General features: G+C 39.3%; 1 protein-coding gene across 3 annotated transcripts in view; it reads right to left on the bottom strand.

The window, feature by feature from the left end:
• Znf407 (zinc finger protein 407) overlaps nucleotides 1-24,770 on the bottom strand; it is a 395,230-nt gene that overhangs the window by 301,933 nt on the left and 68,527 nt on the right. The window lies entirely within an intron of this gene.

The raw sequence follows: 24,770 nt of genomic DNA, 5'->3' as shown, positions 1-24,770 counted from the left end.
GACATCTCCGCTACTGACTGAAAAACAAAGCTAAAAATAAAGGTCTAGGAAGGGAGAGTCTGGTAGATACAATAGGACAGGGAATTTGGGTGTGCCCTTATCACTAGGCTATTAACAACATCCATCTCCAGGCTTCTGGGTAGAAGACAGGTATACAATCCCTTCCTTTGAAGAGGAGCCATGCACCATGCTTAGCAGTCCTGGTTTTCCTAGTGCTTATCTGTGAGCACAAAGACCCCCATGCCTTCTACAGATTAGGAACTTACATATGAACCTTAACTAGTAAACTCACTGTGAACTGACAGCACTAGTAAGGGTTCTCCAGAACAGCAGAACTTATGGGCGTGTGTGTGTGTGTGTGTGTGTGTGACTTATTTTTATAACTTACAGGATATGGTCCAACTAATCCAAAGATGGCTGGCTATGAAGAGAAAGGTCAAGAATCTATAAGTTACTCAGTCCACCAAGCTGGATGCTTTGGCTGGTCTTCAGTAGATCTTAGAAGGAGGCTCTAATGCCAGGGAAGGAATGGGCTTGTTACCAAAACAAGGGCAAGCAGGCAAAGAGCAAAAGCCTCTTCTTTTCATGGCTTTATATAAGTTGCCAGCAGAAGGTAGAGGCCAGATAAGATTAAAGGTGTGTTTTCCCACCTCAAGATCTGGATCAAAGGCATTTATCTTCCTACCCCAACATCCAGATCAAAGGTGTGTGTCTTCCTACTCAAAAGTCTAGCCTAGAAGTAGAATCAGCTACTTCAAACCAAGATCTCTCATAGGTGTGTCCTCTATTTCTGAATTGTAGTTCATTCCAGTAGTAGTCAGGTTGAAGACCAAACATAGCCACTGTGCTGCTTAGGAAAACAACTGTATTACCACTCAAGGTCTACTCCTTATATGACTGATTATCTCCACCCTATAAAGTAACCCAAGCACCCATTCAGAAACCACAAAAGTAAGAAATCAACTTGGGAAATAACATTAAAGTGGAAAAAAATGACTTTGCTGTAAAACAGTTGACATTTTATGGACAGAAGGGAAAGTGAGGCCACTGTAGGACAGCTGAAGAAGACTTCAGGAAATAAACATCAAGTCAGCCTAACTGCGCATGCTTGAGGAAAGCAAAGCATGCATACTTCCATCCTGCAACAGCACACTTCCGACACAGCTAACAATCACGACTGACTGCTCTGATATTATGTTTAGGGAACACCAGACAACCCTGCCTTAAAGAATATGCTGAATATATGTCCCTATAGCAATCAATCATTGTACACTAATTAGGCAGGTTTTATCTAGACCATCTCTCCCAAGAAGTGAAAAGATTTAAGTCTAACATACTCAGAAGTTTACCTTGAAAGAAACTACCAGTAAGTTCAGGATTTATAAAATATTGGGATTTAAAAAGCTGTATGCACCTCTCCATATACAACGACACACGAACAAAATATAGTTTAGTATTTGAGGATCTTTTGGAAATTGAATAACCATAAAATTTATGTAAATTTATGAGTTGTATATAGTTGATAAGCTTTAAGCACAGTAACCAGATTTAAGCTATGCAAGCACAGCACTAATAGTATTGTAAATGCCAGGGGTAATGATAATTTAAACACTATGGCACAAATTTCAGGGTAAGTTTAACTTATTATGAGCAATGTGCCCACAATTTTATCTCACCACCACACTTATAAATTATTGCTAGCCTTTCAATAAAATAAGTATTATAAAGATGTTAGAAATTGTGTTGTACTGGGAAATTTAATACAATTTTTACTCTTTTTAACAGCTAAACTATTTGACATAAGCCTACACAGCCAACTGAAAATACCTATCTAAATGTGTCCAAATACAGTATATCAAAAAAATAAAAATAGCATCAAATCCACGGTGTGTTTGCTTCCAAACATTTACTAAATCATTTCTTTGTGCTTTTATGGGCTTCCCTGACTTTTCAAACCTTTAACCAAATGAAATGATGATGTATTCCAATAGGATTACTTAGACACATTTCTAAACCTCAAAATTAACCAAATTACCAATTCAGGCCTCAGCCATCTTTCCTAAAGAATGAGTCAGGCCTCTCATCTACAACTGTTTTTCATTAAAGGACACAGGAAAGCTCAAGTCATTTAAGATACACATTAACAACTTTTGTCATTGGAAAGGTTTTCAGAGGAGAGGGAGAGACATGTATGTGAGCAACCAGCAAAACCTCTCTGCACTTGAGTTGGCTCATATAACAGATTATTCAGATCAGTGCCTTGTTTAGTTATCACCGAAGAAGCTTCCTCCCACAGCATAGGAAGAAATGCAGAGACCCACAGCCAGATGTTACACTGGAGAGAGAGTCCTTAGAATGCAAAGCTCTAAATAGGAGGTTTCCATCAAATCCCTCCCCTCAGAGCTCTGGAAAACCAAGGAAGAAAGAGTGTAGGAGCGGAGGGCATGGAGGACACCGTGAGAACGAGGCCCTCTGAAGCAACATGGGACCTGCCATGACCTCAGAGACAAAGCAGCAAGCACAGGAGCCTACACAGGTCTGCACCATGTCCAAAGAATCCAGCTTCAAGAAAAGGGGAAATATAAAGTGAAATACAGAAGATACTTGCTGGTTTGCTGTCATGAGAAACTAGACCCAAAGGCATTTAAATGTGTCAATTTAAAGAGCAAGAACACTCACAAATTATCCAGAACGGGGTGGGAGGAGAAGGAGGAAGAAAAGGAGGAGGGAGAGGAAGAAAAGAAATGTAAAGAGAAAGGTTAGGCATGGTTCATGTCTTAGTTAGGCTTTCTATTACTCTGATAAAATATCATGACCAAAATCAACCTAGAGAGGACAATTACTTCACTTACAGTTCTCTATCACAGTCCATCACGGAAGGAAGTCAGAGCAGGAACCTATAACGGGAGCAAATCCAGAGGCCATGGAGAAGAATGCGTACTGGCTTATTCCATGTGGCTTGCCCACCCTCTGATATAACTCAGGACCACCAGCCCAGGCATGGCACTGCCCCACCCCCACCCTACACTGCATCAGTCATTAATCAATAAGATGCAATACAGACTTGCCAGGTCAGTGGTATAGTGGCAGTTTCTCAATGATGATTCCTTCTTTCCAGATATATATCTAGCTTGTGTCAATTTGACATAAAACTAGTCAGTATATTTTACTCCCTTCTCATTAGAGAAATGTTTTTAAAAAGTATATAATCCCAATAAAGCAATATGCACATGTTTATAACTCCTTTCCTTTGTACCAGTTAGGCACTACATGTGTTTTCTATGCATCTTCTTCTTGGTGGGAAATATATAAGAAAAAATATATATAGCATTAAAAGTTCATAAGGATGTCCTTCTCCTACCTACATCTTCTCTACCACTAATCAAAATCCACCCAACCTCAAGAAGCCATGGACAACCTTCCAAGAATAATCTGAGACACTACATCATTGTTAGTAGTTTGGGTCTTTCTGAGCTAACATTGTGTACCCCTTATTACAGGTATCTGACTAGCCTATTTTGATTCTCTGTATGATGTCGTAGATTGGCTTCCTGTTCCTATGATAGAACACTGACCAAAAGGAACTGGAAGACAAAGGGGTTTTATGTGACTGACACATCCCATCTCAACTAAAGGAAATCTAGGCGATAACTTGAGCAAGAGCAGAAACAGAAACTATGGAAAAGACGCTTAGTGAATGTCCCTAAATGGCTTGCTATGATTGCTTACTCTGAAGTTTTGAATGAGGATGCCTCACATAGGCTCATATATCCTAAAGCCCAGTGTGTGGATGGATCTGGGAAGGATCTGGAGGTGTGGCCTTGGGGGAGGTGTGCCAATAACTGTGGGCTTTGATACTTCATAGCCATGCCATTGTTAGCACTCTATGCGCTGCACTTGTGGACTGAGCTATGGCTCTCAGGTACTGCTCCAGTGCCATGCCTGCCTGCCTGCCTACTGCCATGCTATTTGCAATGATGGCCCCACTCTTAACTCTCGGAATCCATGAATCCCAAATTAAACACTTTGTTTCTAGGTTGCCTTGGTCACGATGTTTAATCACAGAAATTGATAAGTAACACACTTCATACAACCAAGGGGCAGTGACAGTCCACCATCAGGGAAGTCAAGGCAAGAACTCAAGACAGAAATCTGGAGCCAGGAACTGAAGCAGAGACCATGGAAATCTACTGTCTTCTCACGGCTTGCTCAGCCTCTTCAGCTCAGGAAATGTATGGGGTGACACCACTTGTGGTGGGCTGGGTTATCCTGTGTATTAATACAGAAATACCTCACAAAGCTACAGGCATGTCTGATTGAGGTGGTTCTTTGTTTGAAGTTTCCTCTTCCCAGATTATTCGAGCTTGTGTCAAACGGATAACAAGATGACTGACCCAGGTGCTGAGTGCCAGCTAAGTACCTGACTCATTTCTACCACAAAAGGCGAGTACAGAGGATAACTGGGAAACTCGCTGTGATGTTATAATATATTAGGGGGTGGCAGATACAGCCCTGGCTCCTGGCTCCTGGCTCATAACATTAGGTCCAAGAAAACTAGGATCCAGTCATCAGGCCGTAGCTGAAAGCCCTTCTCTTTTCCAAGTGAGCACAGAACTCTCATTTACTTCTGCCTTCTGTCTGTCTCTGGCTAATGAAACATTACTATAGCTTTGTCAGATATTATGCCATAGGTTCCCCTCAGGTAAGAAGGCTCATTGCCCAATACTTGGAAGCAGAATGCTACAAAGGATTTAAGTAAAATCTGGACAGACTTTTCCTTTCTACATTAGTGACTTTTTTCCTCACTATGACCAAATACATGAGAGAAGCAACTTAAAAGAAGGACTGTGAGTGGGAGGGCCACAGTAAAAGAGAATACAGTCCAAAATTCTAACATAGTTTCTCATGCTCCAATAACATCCACATGGGTAAGTTTCCATAAACCAATAGGATTCAACGATATTTCAGAAAATACCACTTTGGCAGGATGACATGCTAGAGAGGATAGCAAGACTAGGCACTTCTTTCTCATGGTTTCCTAAGTTAGGGAGAAGGTACAAACCCAAATGTATAGATAGGCAGTCAGAAGGAAAGGTAAGACAATGGGGAAGTGAGGAATGCTGTCTAAAAAGGATGGAGGGGCTATGATTTAATCAATAGGATTCTATGCTATCTCTGGTCAGACAGTAGCAGAGCTAAGCCAAATGAGAAAATAGCTAGCTAACAAACACGGCTACAGACTCGCCTGCTTGCTCCCTAGGAGAGATACGCCACTGTGTTGAGTTCAGTGTGAGAACAGAGGAAGGAGTTTGTTATTGTAAGGTTCAAGTCCCCTTATTCCCCAACACTTCAGGGCACTCACAGCATTCCAACATCAAATTCAATCATCAGTGCTGAGGGCATGGCTCATGTCAGTAAAGTGCTTGCTTTAGAAGGATGAAAACGTAGTTTTAGATCATGGGTAATGACACAAACACACACAAACAGAGAAGAAATTAGTAGTAGTAGTTGTGGTTTTTTTGTTGGTGATGCAAATCTCTAATACCCAAGCAACAGAGGGAAGGAAGAGGCAAAAAACGAGACAATCCCAGGGCATAGGGGACAACCAACAAGATGGGGCAGAGGGTGGGAGGAGGGGTTGGGGGGTCTTTGTGGAGGGGAAAAATCGGGAAAGGTTTTACCATTGGCAATGTAAATGAAGATGATATTCAATAAAAAGAAAAAAGAAAAAAGAAAGAAAGAAAGAAAGAAATGGCAAATTCCAAGTAAGAGATGCTGTCATAAAAATGTAAGATTGAGAATAAACGAAGACATTCCAGAGCCAACCTCTGGCTATGAAATGCACTAGTATATTCATGCATATATGCACACATTCATACCATACATGTTCATACATACAGACCACAAACACATACAGACAGACAATGAAATGAAACACAGACACTGTAAATATTGCTGCTTACTATAGTATGAATCATAGTGCAATAGATAAGATTAACTCACCTATGTTTAGAGGTTAGTGTGTTCAGCTTATTTAAAGGGCAATGTATATTGAGAAGTCTCTTTTGCTAAATAATAACAGAATTTTTAAAATGGTTCCTATTTTCTTACGTTCATATATTCTTGGTTGCATTTAATAGTTACTTGTACAAAGTTCTTTACCTTGAAAGCCTTAGCAATTATTACTTAGTCATTATTGTGGTCTTAAATTCATTACACACAGAGAAAAATTTCCAAGCCAAACAGGACTGCTTGAGGACTGTGCATCAAAGGCATCTCTCTCTCCACTGCTAAACAGGAAGTTAGGAGGAGCAAACGTGACCACGCTGGCAGACAGGAGCCTGGCACATGACAAGGGCATGCGATCTCTGTAACTATCCGTCTGCTAAAGACTTTCATCTACCACAAGTCTGCAGCAACTAAAAGTCCTAGAACACTGACTTATTTATGCCTTGTTTCAGACATGATAAGCTCTCCAAAATGAATGCTCAAGGATAGCATGCACAGCAAATTATAGTTCTAACATAAAACAAATGTTAAAATGTGAGCATCTTTCCTCTGAATATATTGTACTATATTAATTGTTGGTCTTGGTAATGTGGCTTATTAGTTTTGCATAATTTAAGTTTTAATTCAACGTTTAATTTTTAATTAAGTAGGTTTTTCAAGCTGTGCTTTCTTCTTAAATGTTAGTCACCAAACACAGTAGATAAAAAACTATAGTATAAACAAATACATGCTGTGGTCATGGTCATGAATTACATGATTTCTCTATGACATTAGAAATGAAAACAATCAACCATTTATATTTTTAAAAGAAAAATGCCATTTTAATTTGTCATTAATATTTAAACAATTTAAGCTCAGAGAGAATGCCTAGAAAACTAAAGACCTGAATATAAAATTATAATCAAATCACTTTCTCAATAAAGCAATCTTTTTTTCACATTTTAGTTTCAAAATAAAACTCTTTTGGGTTATCATACTCTACATTAAAACCTAGTTTGTATTTTGGTTTTCTATGAAAACTACTGGGACCAACATCAGCCTATATAGAAAATACATATTCTTCCTACTGGAGCGTAGTATATAGACATTGCCTGCCTAACGGAAAATGAAAAGACCAGTGTGAACAAAGGAGAACCCAGGAAGGTGTTGAGGGAAGTGTTACCTTCCATGTCATGTTCCAAGACTGGATAAAGATCTAATTAAAACTGTAAAGTTATTATTACAGCAAGCACTACATAGAATGGCTCTATTGTGTTCTCTCTGCAAATGAAGCTCTCCACAGCAGCAGTCATTAACAGAGTATTAAGACTTAACTAAAGACCTCTGTAAAATACTTTAAACCTATTTTAATAAACTTCTGTAAGTTTCCATTTTACTCACTATGTTTCCTAACTGTGCCTTTGTTTGCTTTCTCTGTGCCATAGAGCCTCAATATGAAGAACTCAGAAGGGAACGCACACACGGGAACCCTAGGGAAGAGGGAGGCCAAGAATGCTCTGACACTACAGCCTGCCTCCTTCCACTGTGTGGACATGAAGGAGTTTGGTGCCATCTACAAACAGGACACTCCTTCCATGCCTGCTTCCGTACTATGACTCCATCACACAACTTCTCCACACACTCCTGGAAACAGGGGTCTCTCTCTCTCTCTCTCTCTCTCTCTCTCTCTCTCACACACACACACACACACACACACACACACACACACACACACACACAACACGCGCGCGCATAGATGAATGCAGTCTTTTAAGGTCAGCAGTACGATGATTTTCTCTCTCTCTCTCTCTCTCTCTCTCTCTCTCTCTCTCTCTCTCTCTCTCCCTCTCTCTCATTCTTTGTATCAAAATACAAATCTAATAAAATCCAATTTCTACTCTTTCATCAGAATTTTCAGCATTAGAATCAACACACACAGCAGCTATAACAGCTACAGGTCCCAGGAACCAAAGCTATAATGCCTGTCATTTTAATACCAGTCACCAACTGATTCTGCTCACATCTTGCAGAGTCCCACCTGCCACGTCTAGAAGCCCACGGTAACAAGCGCTGCCGGGGAGCAAGCTGCACTGGAAAGCTTGCCCTCATCTAGCCATGATTATGTCACTGAAGAAAGAGAGCCCAGCAAGTTTGATGGACAACACAACTGCTGTAGCAGAAACACAAGGCCTCACTGGAGATCGCATGAGGCTGTAGCACTGGAAATCCTCAGTGTAAAGAGTCCTTCCCCCTTTCAACACAAGCTTAGCCCAGCAACTGCCACCTGCTACCTAATACAGAAGACTCTTCGGTGACATGGACATACAAGAACTACAGAGAGTTGGCCAAAAAAAAAAAAAAAAAAAAAAAAAAAAAAAAAAACAAACCAAACCAAACCAAACCAAACCAAACCAAAACAAAACAAAACAACCTTTTTAGCCGGGCAGTGGTGGTGCACACCTTTAATCCCAGTACTTAGGAGGCAGAGGCAGGCGGATTTCTGAGTTCAAGGCCAGCCTGATCTACAGACTGAGTTCCAGGACAGCCAGGGCTACATAGAGATACCCTGTCTCAAAATAAATAAATAAAAAAATAAAAAATAAAAAACCCTTTTTAACCTTCTAAAATACCACCCTATGTTAATCCAAAGGCCAAGACACTGAGCACAAAAAGAAATAAAAAGCCTTAGGTACACTGAAGTAGCCGTGCCAGCTGTGAAGCCATAGTGTATGCCTAAGTCCTCTTTGTATGAAGTAAATAAAAAATCCATACTAAAAGCCACCACCAGATATACATATAGCACACTCCAATACCTACTAGTCTATGCGCAATGACAAACATTAGGTCAAAAATGACAAAAACACTAGAAATTTCTAGAGTGGCACTGAAGCCAAGGGAGGGGTTTCTGACTTTAAACCCTTAAGATGGATCCAGCCCACCCACCTTAAAGTCTAGCACTCAGAGACAAGTGCATCTCGTGAGTTCTAGTTCAGCCTGGTCTTCATAGAGAACTGGGTAATATAGAAAAACCCCGTAAATAAAGAGGAAAAAGGAAATTTAAAGGAGGGTTTAATACCACTTATTCTAATCTGAAAAGAACAGTCAATTACGCCTAGAATAAGAAGGGATAGGAGGGGAAAAGAGGGAGGAGAAGGGAGGGATGCATATAATAAATTTAAAGTGAACAAATAGAGAAAAATCAATTAAGCCAAATGCTAGCTATTTGAAAAGATCAATAAAATTGGTAACATATTTTAGCCACAGTGATCAGAAACTATGAAGTGCTATGAAATTAAAAGACAGCTCACAATAATTAGCAGTGAAAATAAGACTGTAAAAGGACAAGGAATATTACTCATAGAAGGACCAAATGTTGAATATATTAATAATTAAAAATTTTAAAAATATGTTTTAAATTTTAAAGTGTGTATTTTCTGTTCCTGATACAGTGTGAAATGAAGCCTTAAAATTGGTTTCAAATGTGTGTGTATTTAGATGTAATTACAAGTATCTGAATACTGAACACATAAAATATATATTTTTAATTTATGGAATATCTATAAAATATATAAGAAATCAGATCTGAGGGGGAAGCAACTGGTTTGGTTTTAAATATAAATCACTATCAATCAGCATGTGATTTGGTGACAGTGAGGCACGAGCTTCCCTTTGGTTTTTCCTGCATTTGGCAGGAAAGTAAAACAGTGGTGCAGCGCTAGCTGAGACAATCCCAACAGGGCCAGGGTTAGCAAGGTGTTATCTGCACTGGTTAGGTTTTCAACATAGCACAACCAAAGGAAGGTGTCTCAACTGAGATCGAGCTTAAGCTGATTGGCACTGTCAGTCACTGACAACTGATAAGGAGACCCTAGCCCACTGGGCAGTGCCACCCACCCACCCACCAACAAGTAAATGGTCCTGAGTACTGTAAGGAAAATGAGCAAGTGCCAGGGAGAGCCAGCCATGAGCAGGGTTCCTCTCTGACTCCCCTAAGTGATGGGCTATGACCTGGAGCTATGAACCAAAGAAACTAAACCCTTTTCTCCCAAATTGCTTCAGGTCATGGTGCTTATCACATTAACAGAAAGCGAACTAAGACATTATCTTATTAAGACCTATTTCTTCCATATCCCCAAAACAAGAAAAAATTATAAACACTTCAAATATCAAAGGTTAGATACTTTCCCTGAGATACACTTTGGTTTCATGTATACACACACACACACACACACACACACACACACATATATATATATGGTTTAAAGATTGAATTTTAAACACCTTAGCAAAAAAATGACTAGTAAATCAAGCTCATACTGAATCATGTGTGTCTCTAAACTATTTTCTCCTTTATTCCTAATAATGTAGGTTTTTTAATTATCTTAGTATTAATTTTTCTTAAAATTTCAAGATACCATGGTGCTAATTTTATTTTGATCTCTTGTTCATTGCATACATGTTTCCTTGCAAAAGAAATTATTTATCCATACCAGTTCTTTACCAAGTCTATGGCATCTGAAATTTCTATGGAACAACCTAGGCACGTAGTTTAACAAAGAAATCACTATACCATTACACATTGGGGGGACTATATTAAGAGCCAAATAAATCAATAGTAAACAAATACTAACTTAAGATACAGTGCAAAATGTTTAACCATCAAACACCTTGCATTTCACAGGAAATGCAGCAAAAACCCATGCCTGGTTGGGTCCTTTTGGTTCCCATTTCTATAGTAGCCTATGCTACACTCACAGCTTGGTGCCAGTGTCCACAGTGTCATCTGGATGAGGTTCCCACCCGGGCAGCGTTCCACCTGGGCCGGCTTATGCCTGAACCTATCCTGCCCTGTCTCTCAAGCCCCCAGCTGTTATCTGCCATCTCTGAAAAACTAAAGAATACTGAGGTCAGAGCAACACAGTGGTTTCTGCTTCCTTCCTAAGGCAATTTCCTTTTGAAATAGGAAGCATTCAATGCTCTCAAATAATACCACACAAGTGAAGTGAAAACAACACTGCACTCCAACACACAGACAGAATGGCGAGCACAGGAAACACTGGAGCAGAACCAAGACTTCCGCCCCGCTGTTTGCATGGCTACTATCAATTCATGAGTTGTAATCAATCACTCATTTTGTACTTCAGTGACTGCATCCACAATGCAAGGGGGGAGAGGTGGCAATTCAAATGCTCTTTGAACAAAAACTTGATCAGACATTGACTCCTAAGAGAGGTCTAAAAAGACTACCAGAACTAAGACACTCTACATTTAAATATATGCTCATATCACATTCATGAGGGCGAACTTATAGTAAGAACAAGAGACAGAAGCAAGTGGACATAGATAACAAAGTGCAATCAAAAGTTCCATTCAGAAAAGTAAAAAACACTAATAAGAGACATCTGATCTGAAATAATAGAAAGATGTACCACACCCAAACGATGACTAGAAAGCCCCCCACAGTCACATGTCAGATTTCTGCAAAATGTTCTGTAGACACAACGCAAGATGGAAAAGAAAAAAGAAAAAAAGCTTAAACTTGAACATCCTTATGTACAAATGATTAGCAGTTCAATGTTGATAAAATTAACTTAAAACTGAAGACAGACCTTAATGTTGAAACTTAAGAACAGTAAAACTCTCACTTTTAAAATAAATTCTGTGTGCTCTTAGCTTTAGCAGTAATTTTTATGTACAAAGCAAAAAGTACAAACCATAAGAAAAAAATGATTAAAAAAAAAAAGAAAGAAAAATAATGATAAGTCGGGCAGTGGTGGCGCACGCTTTAATCCCAGCACTTGGGAGGCAGAGGCAGGTGGATTTCTGAGTTCGAGGCCAGCCTGGTCTACAGAGTGAGTTCCAGGACAGCCAGGGCTACACAGGGAAACCCTGTCTCGAAAAAACAAAAAGAAAAAAATGATAAGTTGGACTTGATCAAAATTAAGAAATTTTGCTCTTCCAATGACAATGGTACAAAAAAGGGGGGAGCATAAGTAGTGGACTGAGAAAAATATTTTTAAAATGAAATTATAATTTCAATCAACCCTATATTCATAATGTCCAAAATCAGTAAGACAAACCCACTGTTGAAATTTAGAAAAGTACTTTTAACACTTCACCAAAGAATACTAGTAACAAGTTCTCACTTGAAGCTTATCAACATTATCAGTCATGAAGGAAATATTAATTAAATTGTAATAAAATAATATGACAGGCACAGTATCTCAGCTAAAATGAAAACATAAGAACACAAAGTGCGGATGGAGACAGAACCAGATTATGGTATACTGTATCATGGTACACAGTTCATGAACTCTTATTAATGTACACAACAGCATAAAAGGTTTCCAAGTGTATCACGCTTAAGTCACAGTGACGTTCAACCCTCCTACCATTCTGATCAAGATGTCTTTAATGTAAAATCCATCAGAAACGCTGTCGAGAGACATCTCTGGCTAGGATGTTAGCAGGAAGTGCTCATCTGACTATCAAAAATGTATCCAACTGACTCACTCCCAGTTAAGAAGCACTGCATTACTAAGGGGACGGAGGCTGGAGTGGAAGAAGTGGAATGATTGGTCTGTCCATGTACGCCTGGCAAGACTCAAAGGAAAATTATGAAAATGATGATGATGACAATAATGATAATAAAGAATACTGTAGCCGGGCGGTGGTGGCGCACGCCTGTAATCCCAGCACTTTGGGAGGCAGAGGCAGGCAGATTTCTGAGTTCGAGGCCAGCCTGGTCTACAGAGTGAGTTCCAGGACAGCCAGGGCTATACAGAGAAACCCTGTCTCGAAAAAACCAAATCAAAAAAAAAAAAAAGAATACTGTACACATTACTCAAAGTGGAATTCGGAAGGGGAGAGGCCTCTGCACTTAACTTTGAACGATGATGTCACAAGGTTATAACAAAATATTTAAATATTTAACTTAGGGTTTGAATAAACAAACTAAAATTTATGAATTGTAAGCAATACAACAGACAAAAGACAAAAACAGACTCCATGATTTTGACTTAACTGAATAAGAAGATAAACATCCCCAGAGGCTCAGATGTCTACTTCCATCCATTAGGTAATTCAGAAATCTGACCAAGCTAGACTTTCCCCATCTCAAAACCCCCACTTTTCCTGTACCCCATAACTTTGCAGGTCCATAATTTGATCTGATTCTTATTTAAGCTACTGCTAAGAGAAGTCTATTATTTCTCACAAAATTCACCTTGACAAAAGCATGTTCTCAATTGCAGTGCTCAGCCACCACCACCAGCTTATCAAGAAGGATCCTCTGCTCCCCCATGTGCTATCTGCCATGTACACATACATGGTCATACATGGTCATGTCCGACCAGCACTACTCTCAGCCATGTGGTTACCACGTGATTGAGTCATGACCTGTTTTAAGGGACAAGCCCTCTTGTGGAATGCAAGTAGCTATCAGATCAGTCATCAGATACTGCCTCGGAAACAGAGAGAAGCCATCGGGGCCTGCACAGCCACCAGAAGAGTATTCCATTAAAAAAAAAGGCTTCTAGTGATCTAAAACATTTTATTAAAAGAATCCATATAAGTACAGGTCAGTTCTCTTATCCTCTTAATTTGTTAAGCCTGATCTTTTAAGATCAGAAGAACAATATATATCTGAAGTACTTTATAATTACTAGAAAGGTACCAATTAACAGTGGAAAAAGATTAAGCATTCCATTTGCCATAAATACAAGGTAAAAATCATTTTTCCTGCATGCTTGAAATCATATGCAATATATGCATTAATACTTTTAAAACCATATAGTTAATAATCTTTTTAATTTTAAGGTAAGTATTGACTTTGTAATAAATGGGTGCAAACTAAGTTCCAAATATGAAAGAGTTTGAATTATACTGACCATTAGCAGAGAGGTAACTGACAGAGATACATAGATTTTACTTTTAAAGTTGCTTGAAATACCTTTCTATATGATGCTTTATGTAATGCCACAATTTCTCCCTGTGAAAAACACGATAACACAATTAAATATCCTCACTCTCAGTCACCCTTTCAAGGAAGCCGCCCCTCCCCCAGGACCCTGCCTGATGCTTTAGTTACCCACTCACTAGAAGCTACTCCCTCCCCGTCGCTCATGGTGTCAGTCCCACACTGGACACTTAATCTAAAGCTGTCTGCTGTCCATATCCCTTGTCCGCTAGAATCTGAACTGCATAAACCCAGAATGTGTGTATGTTTTGTTAACTACTGGATCCTCCCCAGGTGAAAGAGTAATGGTGCCGTGAAAGTGTTCACTACTACATAAATATGGTCTACAGAAAGTCAGTGCTCTTTTAAACATTTATACCACAAGCACCAACACTAACAAAGCCAAGGTTTGTTTAATGTCCTTTTGTTTAACACTTCATTTTCCAAATATATTTATCACAAGTGTGCCTTTAATAGCACAGATTTACAGACAACAGTTTAAATACTCTTCAGGAAAAAGTTGACAAACCATTATATAAAAGACTAAATTTCCCTGGACTCTGGGGATTAAAATAAATGTATTCTAAAAAGGAAAATATGAAGTCGGAAGAGGATAGGATAGCATCTGGAAGGCAGAATTTGATAAGAGAATAAAGAACAGAAATGATAAATATACATAATATATTTTAAAAAATAAAAAGTCTTGCTACTTTTAACTTTTATTTATTTATTTCTTCTGAACGTGTATGAGTATTTGGCCTGCAAGTATCTTTGTGTACCACACACCGGCAGATGCTAAAAGAGGGTGTCAGATGCCCTAGGACTGGAGTTGCAGGTGGTGGTGAGCCAACATGTGGATACGGGGAATTGAACCTGTGGAAGAGCAAGCACTACTCTTACAGCTGACACATCTCTTGATTCCCTCCTGTGAATATCTTAACTGTTTATTTTACTGTATATGTTTATTACTGGGGAAGTTAATAAGAGGACAACTCCACGGAGTCATTCTCCTCCCCTTTAAGTGAGCTCCAGAAATCACAATCAGGAGAGAGGGCTTGCACAGTATCTTTACCCTCTGAGCCTATCACCAGCACTCAATCACAACTTTACCTCAATAATAAAAAAAAAAAAAAAAAAAAAAAAAAAAGTAGACATCAGAAGAGAAGCAGGAAGGCTAGCTGCAGATCTTCACCTCTCCTTCTTCTGGAAATCCAATACATCAGTCTCATCCTCAGCTCTAGAACAGACCACCCGCTACAGCCTCCCCTTCCATTCTGCCCCCAGTTCCAGTCAGTGGATCACTCAGATCTTCCCCTCCAACTTCCCTTCCCCCAACTCATCCCTTTACCCAGTGCTCAATATCAGCAGGCATTCCCTAGGAACCTGCAGACCACTAGACTGAAAGCAGGTAGGCTTCTGCATTGCAAAAGACATTGTGATTAGGACAAAGAGGCAGTGTACAGAATGGGAAAAGAGTTTTGCCAACTACACGTCCAATAGAAGGCTAGCATCCAAAATACATAAAGAACTCAAAAAAATTAGACATCATGAAAACAACCCAATTTCAAAACATGGTACAGATCAAGCATAGAATTCTCAAGAAGAAACTCAAGTGATTGAGAAACACTTAAAGAGATGTTCAAGAACCTTAGCCCATCAGAATGACTTTGAGACTCCATCTCACAGCTGTCAGAATGTCTAAGATCAGCACACAAGTGGCAGCTTGCTCATGCTGGGGAGGATGGGAGAAGGGTGGGCACTTAATCCATTGCTGTGGGACTGCAAAGTTGTACGGCCAGCATGAGAATCAGCTGTGTCAGTTCCGCTAGGAGGCTGGGAATCAACCTACCTCAAGACACAGCTGGACCACTCCTGAGCATGTACCCAAAGGACACTTCATCCTACCCCAAAGACACTTGGTCAACCATGTTCATTGTTGCGCTAGTCAAAATACCCAGAAACTGGAAACAACCTTGGTATCCCTCAATAAATGAATGAATAAAGAAAATGTGGTACATTTACACAATGGGTTATTAATTAGCAATCAAAAAGTGAAATTCAAATGTGAATGAATGCAAGTGGGAAAATGATTCCTTAGAAAACTGTTTCCTAATAAGAGACAGAAGAGGGGAAGGATAAGGATGAGAGGCTAGGTTGGGAGGAATTGGGAAGAGCAGAGGAAGAGAAAACTCTAATCAGGATATAATACATGGGGGGGAATGTACTTTCAATAAAAGGAAAAAAGATATTACACACAGAGAGATAGCAAGAAAGGGAGGAAAGGGAGGGGAGAAGGGAGGGGGAGAGGGAGAGGGGAGGGGGAAAGGGGATGGGGAGAGGGGAGAGGGGAGGGGGAGGAGGAGGAAAGGGAACGAACACACTTGGGCATGGGGTATACATGAGGCTTTGTTCCCTTAGACCTTCGTAACAAGCCGTCTATGTGGTTGAGATACCTAATTATTCTATTAGATAAAAAACGTAATGCTTCAAAAAGTCAATGTATTTACCCAAATCATAGAACTACAAGTGTTGAATTTGGTATTTAGACATATATCATTTGTGGTCTTCTCTTACAGACTATTTAATAATCATATCTTTTAGTAAATAATAAAATTTGTGAAAACAGAGAAACTATCAAACACAGGTTTTGACATGAAGATGAGACATGTTGAGTCAGTCTGAATTTCTCATGCTAGTGTGGTAGGCCTAAGAGAGTCAGAAATAGAGAAGGAGCAGGGAGTGAGGACTTGATGTAGCGAGCTATCAGGGAATGGTTAAGGCAGGACACTGTGAATGACAGGAGGACACTGAAGGTGCACAGATAAATCAGACTTTATAAGCCATGCAAATTTTCTACATACTATAAAAGATGAGAAACAATAGACAAAGTTTTGAAAGACTATGATAGTGAATATTAAGAGACATCTATAATGATCATGCCAAGTGCCTTAGTCATTGCTTTATTGCTGTGAAGAGACCCTATGACCAAGGCAACCCTTACAAAGAAATCATTTAATTGGGGGCTTGCTTACAGTTTTAGAGGTTTAGTCCATTATCACATGTCAGAGAACATGGCAGTGCACAGGCAAATATAGTGTGAAAGTAGTAGCTGAGAGTTCTATATTCTCAATTCACAGGCAGCAGGGAGAGACACTGTGCCTAAAGTAGGATTTTGGAACCTAAAAACACACATCCAGTGACACACTTCTTCTGGCCACACCCTTCTAATGATTTCAAATATTGCCACTCCTTCTCCTTCGTAACTAAGCATTCAAATGAGCCTATAGGAATTTTTCTTGTTCAAAAGCCACATTCTACTCCCTGGCTAGCAGAAGCTTGTAGTCATACTATAATACAAAAATGCATTCAATGTCCAACTTCAAAAGTCTATCACAATATCTATCACAGTATCAACACTGTTCAAAGTCTCCTCTGAGATTCAAGCAATCTCTTAACTGTAACCCCTTGTAAAATCAAAATCAAAGGCAGATCACATACCTCCAACATACAATGGCAGAGAATATATATATTACCATTCTATAGGTAGGAAATACTGAACCAAACAAAGACCTAAACCCAGCAGAGCAAACTACACATTCTGCATTAGCATCAGATATAGACCACTCTTCAGGTCTCCAACTAACTTCAGCTTAGCTTACTGAAACTCATTTCTCTTCCACGGGCTATTCCCACACCAAGTCTGCAGCACTCCGGGGCAGGTATCCCATGACTCTAGCATCTACAACACCTTTGGATCCCTAACACAATCCAGTCCTCACCTTCCCAGATTCGCACAGTGATCTCTTTGGGTTTCCATATAGGGCCTACCTGGCCCCAGCAGCATATTTTTATAGACAGGAAGGGAGATGCCACGACACCTTTCTTGTAACTTTGACTCTGAAGCCAGAATCACATGGACAAAGCTGCTAAGTTCTGCTGCTTGCTGGAGTTAAACTTGACCCCCTCCCCCCAGTCAAATATATTTCAGTCAACTTTTTGGTTTCAATGGCTTACTTCATTGCTTAAGCTTTTCTTTATTTGATTTTCACAAATTGGAAGGTTAGCTGGGTGTGGTTTTACCCTGAGGCCATTTATTCCATTTACCATCTGGCTTTTCTTTAAATGTTTTTGCTCCTTGAACCTTGGAACTTTATATTTCCTGGTGCTGTTTCTCAACAAATTGTACATTATGTATTTTTCCTTGTTCAGCTTGTTCTTTTTTATCATAGATCTGCATAAGAATGACCACCAACAACCACACAACAAAGTCAATACTAGGCTGTATTCATATTTCCTCTGACAATGTCATTAATCCAAAACTCTTGAATTTTGCCTAGGGTAGAATTTTTTTTTTTTTTTTGACAAGAGCAGAAAGCAACCACATTCCTCACCAAAATAGTACAAGAACGGTCTCTAGGTCACATACTAATATGTTCTCCTCTGATACCTCTTGTGCCAGGCTATTGTAACCTACACTTTTCTCCTTTTCTCAGCATTACTGTCTTCCACATTCCCATAAGTAGGTCCCATTAAGCCCCATTTAAAGTATTCAATTACTTTCTTAATCCACATTAAGATAATGTTGGCATATTCCGCCAACAAGAAGCCTGGTCATGTATGATACAGCAATACCCATTCCTGGTATCAACTTCTGTATTAGCACTGTTCTGTTGCTGTTAAGAAACCCCATGACCAAGGCAACTCTTACAAAGGAAAGTACTTAATTGGGGATTACTGCAGTTTCAGACACTTAGCCCATTATCACCATGGCAGGGAGCATGACAGTGCACAGAAGTAGTGCTAAAGAAGTAGCTGAGAGTTCCATACCCATGAACATGGATCCTGGCATGAGCTTTTAAAACCTTAAAGCACACCCCCAGTGACACATCCCAACAAGAACACACCTCCTAATCCTTTTCAAATGTTGCCACTCCCAAATGACTAAGCATTCAGATATATGAACCTATTCTTATTAAAATCATAAGACCTAGACAATGGGGTAAGAATGCAGAAATAGGCACAACAAAGTGAGAAAAAAAATCCAATCTTGAAGATGCAAAGGATGGTTAATAGTATGCAGTAACTGGTTCAAAATTCGTCTATAGGATACTCATATCCATATGATCACTTAATTCAAGTATCAATCCATCACTAGCTTTTGCTTCCTAAGGACAGACTATGCACATTCAATACACAGTGAGAAAAAGGTGAACAAACAAAAGTCATATCGTTTTTGCTTTTTAAAAAGGGACCCACTATGTAACCCAGGCTGCCATCAAACTCACAATGTCACATCAGCACAATCTGATCTAAAACTCTCAGGAATCCTCCTGCCTCAGTTATCCAAAGGCTAAGATTACAGATATGTGCCACACATTCTAAAATCCATATGAGCCTAGTACAAAGTATTTATTTACCTGTGTAATACAATATTAGAATGAAAAACTGTTTTCTCTTAAAGCTCCATTTAAACTATAAATTACAGGACTGCATACAGATTTAGCAGTACAGGGGAGGAAAGGTGGTAGTGGAGGGATCCTCTGAATAAACTTCTAAGACTCCATAAATGCTACTAATCTTAAGGCTCACAAATAATTACTGTACATCTCTTACCATGCAGGCTGTTCAGAAACTCATCAAAAGCAGGAGAGTGAGTTTCTCACAAGCTAGTATATGATGTCACAGAAAATTAAAACTCTGACCAACGGTTCTCTGATTCCCACTACAAAAATATCAAAGCAAAAATAGCTGTCAAAGGCATAAATTAAATCAATTTCAAATTGAACAGAAAATTATTTCCTATTTTCCAAAGGCACTGATTTGGAGTGATCTTAAACCTCTGGAAAAGAATTCCTCGATTTTCAAAAATTCTGAAGTCTAATTACAAGTAATTATAGCTTTTCATTTTCAACATGATGAAATAATTTGATTCTTTTTACAAGAGGTCTGGTTTAGCTCAAAACAGACAAGTGCTTCTGCACTGAGTTAGTCCACAAAGACAATGAGGATCATTCTCAATAGAAAACCAGGGCTACATGTGGTCATAAATCAAGCATAAAAGTCCGTATGTGCTACAAATGCAGTTCCCTTACTCACACCCATGAAACAAAGCCAATGGCCCACTATGAGACAGACGTGAAAGTATGAATACTGTAGAAGATAACAGGAATCTCTGCAGCCATCTCAAAATTCAGATACACATGTTGTTCTTCAAAGATGAACAAAGAGAAACATTCTGATAACTCTGAGCAGCAAGGAAGTTACTTGCAGCAAAGGAGAGTTAATGTTAGTTTTTAACATTTAATACCATATCTAATAGTGAGCTGAACTAAAATGCCCTAGTCCTTTAAGAAAATGAGAAAGGAATTCTGTGAACTACACAGATATTCCTAATTGCAAATACACACACAAACTAAATCAAAACCTAAGTTTCTGATAGCACTTATACATTCTTCCCCTCTGTCTTTATAGAGTGTGTTACTTATAACTCACACACAGAGACATGTTACATACTATTAGTCCAAAAGCACCATAAAACTGCTTTCTTCCCTGACCTGACACCTGGTTACAATTACATCTTCAGAAAACTAAACCAGTAGTTGAGCAAGGACAGGCTAACAAAAGCCAACCAATCAACAGGCAGTAACAAGTATTGCAGCTCAGCACCATCCCCTAAATGTAAAAAGAACCTACCATGTGTCTCTTGCAAGCACTGGGTGTACATATGTTCACATTCATACACTCCCACTCAGTACAACACCAACACAGCATCTGGACCCAAGACATCAGGTAGAAAAATGCTATTGACACAAAAAATTACTGAGCCAATCAATGGGTTTTTTTTACTAGTACCAATAAGATCATGTTTTCCTTACTAAAATATAAGTGAACACTTTTCCACCATCAACCCCATAAGGAAGAGGCTTTAAATAGAAAAACAGTATAGCCATTGTATTGCCTGAGTGCTCCATAGTCCAATGTTCTTAAGGTTACAGCAAGTAAAAACACCAATCTGGCCAGAGTCCAAGACAGAATCATAATGACCAAACTCTCAGACACAGTAAGCTTTGACAGAGGAAAAAAAATTAAGGCTTTAATCATTTCCAGGTATCAACTACTTACATGCCTCACAAAGCTAAACTATACTAGAAACACTAACTCAGAACTTTGTGACCACACTAGAAAAGTAGAATACTTTATGATACTTATGAACAGAGTGACAGAGATGGCACCTCCCTGCAGCTGGAGAATGCAGTGCAGAAGGCTGGGCAATCCTGAGGCCCCATGTTACTCTCAGCAACCTAATCTCTAAAGAACTGACCACTTGAAGTCAAGAGTTGGGTGAATGTGGTCTGGATGCTTTGTGAATATCCATCACATCCAAAAATCTTGAATACAACTGAATCTACTGCCAACTAAAGAAGAAATGCAAATAAAAATCAGCATTTCAGTTCCCTATCCTTTTTCTAATTTGTCATAAAACATTGATATTGCCATTGCTTATATGTCAAATTTGAAAAGAAAATCCTCATAATTAAAAGCCGCAGGGTGAATGAGGATCCCATCACAGTGGATACAATTCCCCCTACAGAGGTGGCAACATAGTGAGTCCAAATTTCTACCAACTATGATAATGGTGTGCAGTTCTTCAACAGAAAGCTCACCCAATGTCTTTTGGCATAGATGGCACATTCCCTTCTGAATGCATCCCTCAGGTCATGGTACAACTGAAAAAGAAGGGATGCTATAAAATGGTTGTTACCTCTATAAAAGAAAAAAGTCAACTTTTTAAAATTTGGGATTTGAAAGCAAGATAGATAGATAGATAGATAGATAGGTAGATAGACAGACATAGATATAGATACAGATACAGATACAGATATAAATAGGTATAGGTATAGATATAGATATATAGATATATGGTAGTGTTCGTTCTTTCATTGGAAAATGGCAACTCATATTTAAAAGAATATGAACAGAAATCTAATTGGGAAAGAAATTGTAAGGGAATATAAAAGCCAGAAGAAGAATGAAATACACCATGTGTATGCTTTGTCAAGATGTAGTTAATAGTAAAATGGTACATAATACCACTACTTTAGCTTTCAGAATGCATGGATTCTTCAGAATTTAAATACCCAAAGGCTTATCAATCAACATGAATAAAAAGATAGAGAAAAGAATATGTAGGTAAGTGGTGCATCACATCTACCTCAGTGACTCCAGTGTATCCTACCAGACCAAACACAGACTCCACACATTGCACCCACACCACACCATGACCACAGTCTTCAAGAAGTGTCTCTCCATGTTTATCTTCCGGGCCATGAGCAGCAGCAGCAACTGAACCAGTACCCTGTTGACTGCTGGTTTTCAGCAAAGGATCACCACTGAAGTCATTACACTCAGGCTGCAGCTACCTGATGTCACAAGTGTGAACACTAACAAGTGCCAAGCGTTCGACCTCCTCCCTCTACTAGTGACCATGGGCAAGCACTGCCATATTATTTGTATACTTCATGGTGAGTACTATGTTCCAGTCCAAGAAGTCTTTGTCTGCTTGGCTGCTTGGCTGGTTTGTTAACTGGCTAGTCTGATGTAGTCTTGGAAATAAAAAGATCATGGAGGTAAGGGTTAAAGTAAACACTTAGAGATTGTTTTCAAACTAAGAAGGTAAAAAGAATATCTTGTACATTAGACTGTAAGCCTTCTTCCATACTCCAAACATTTTCATAATATGCTGTCATGTTCAGATTGTCAAGGAAAATACGCTACAAGCAATGTGCACCTTTTCTATAACAGCCAAAAATCTGTGTATTCTTCTGTTCAGAGAACTCCTTAGTGAGTTAATTTCCTTTACTCTAATATCGATTTTTCAGCCAATCACTAGCAAAATATAAATTAGGAAAAATAATAGTATGTTGGAATATTTGTGTGAAAAGGTTTTGCACTTAACTTGAATTTTTCTCTACTATTTTTTACAACATGACAAGTAAGACAGATGGAAGCCAATGTAGACCAATACAGGCAGCCAGGACACAGGGGACTAAACACTTCCCAGGAGGCATGAAAGCCCAAATAGACAAAGCAAGAGGAGTGAGAAAGAATGAGAAATGCCGACTCCAGAAAGCAGACTGTTGTAAGGCAACAGTAATGGGAGCCAGCTCCAGGCAGTCCAGGACTGCCTCCCTGAAGAGGGTCTACTAAGTCTTGCAAGAACATGAGAGTACACCCAAAGATGAGGAACCGTGAAAGGCAAAGAAAAAGACTTCTCTGAAGAAACCTTTGCAAGAAACATTCCACAGCAGAATTTGTAACCTTAAGGAAACAAATGTCCCAACAAATGTTTAAAGACATTTGAGAAGAAATTATGAACCTTTAAACGAACAGCCCCTGGTTCTCTGATAAACACTCCAATTCTGTGCCCCACATGCAACTTAAACACTTAACAGAGTGAGCATTGCATGACAGGAACAACTCTACTGGAGAGAAAGAGAATCAGATGGTTTCCTGTACTATGGAAATCACCGAGAAGGCAAGGGTCCTGATAGAGATGGGATCAATTTAGGCTTGCCAGCAAGAAAGTCAGTAACCAATCCATCCCCATCACTGAATAGACTGGCCACCAAGGCAGCCTAATGCTCAACAACAGAACAGGTCTCAAATAACTAGAACACTATCAGTTACTACCTGGAGGAAAACTATTAAGGCCTTCACAAAACTAGAAATAGAGCTCATTGTTACTGGACCCTTAATTTTAATACAATTTTGAGCAAATCAGTTAGTGAGATAATTAAAATATGAGTGTTTCAACAAAATGTGGTAGTGCGTGCATGCCTTGAGAAGCAGAGGCAACCTGAGCTACACAAGGATAAATAAAATAAAATAAAATAAAATAAAATAAAATAAAATAAAATAAAATAAAATAAAATAAAACAAAACAAAACTAAATTAAATTAAATTAAAAAAAATACAGTCTTTTGTTCACCAAAAAAGTGCAGTACTTTGCTGGCAAATTCCCACATGAATTCCTTCTCAGTCGGTAGGTACTCTGTCCACCCTTCTTAACTCCACATGTACTTCAATGTTCCCTCTCCAATGTTTCAATGAGCATATTGTAGATGCATCACAACCAGAAAGCATGAATAGATTCCTAGTGGTGTTTTAGGTGTATTACTAGCAGTGAAGGCATTCTGCTCACCACTTGCAGAGTCACTACATAATTTCAACTGTATGAGAGTTCTGCTCACGTCAAGTGGGGAAGTGGGCTAATCAGAGTGGTTCTCAGATGGGATGAACTAAAACCACTGAAGAAGGATGTGGAAGAGAGATCAGAGTCACTACCTGAAGGAACCAGCAAATAAAAAACTATGTAGCCAGGACCGAAAAAAGAATTAGATGATCATGAAGATGAAGGTAAAGATGGAATGGGAAGGAGAAAGGAAAGAGGAAAGGGGGATAGAGGTGGAGACAGGGGGAGACAGAAGAACAGAGGGGGAGAGGGGAGGGCGGAGGGGGAAAGAGGAAATGATAGCTGGAAAGGGGGGAGAGGGGAAAAGAGGAAGGAAAGGGAAAAAAACAGAAGAAGCGGGGACAAGGAGAGGGAGGAGGAACATAAGGAATGGATGTAGGAAATGGCCAGGAAAAGAAGGTAAAGAGTTAGGAAAGGAACTGAGAAAAAAGGAAGACGAAATGTGGGGAAGTAAGGCCAGGGGAGCAAGAGAGAGGGGGCAGGGGTGGGAAAGGCGAGAAGAGACAGGAGAGAGAGCAGCAGTGGGGCCAAGACAGCAGCAGGGGAAGAAAGGGAGATGGCAGAGGGTAGCAG

This window comes from Apodemus sylvaticus, chromosome 13 (genome assembly GCF_947179515.1).
Source record: "Apodemus sylvaticus chromosome 13, mApoSyl1.1, whole genome shotgun sequence".
Classification (NCBI taxonomy): domain Eukaryota; kingdom Metazoa; phylum Chordata; class Mammalia; order Rodentia; family Muridae; genus Apodemus; species Apodemus sylvaticus.
Note: the sequence above shows the minus strand (reverse complement) of the source record. Positions and strands in the feature narration are given on the sequence as shown.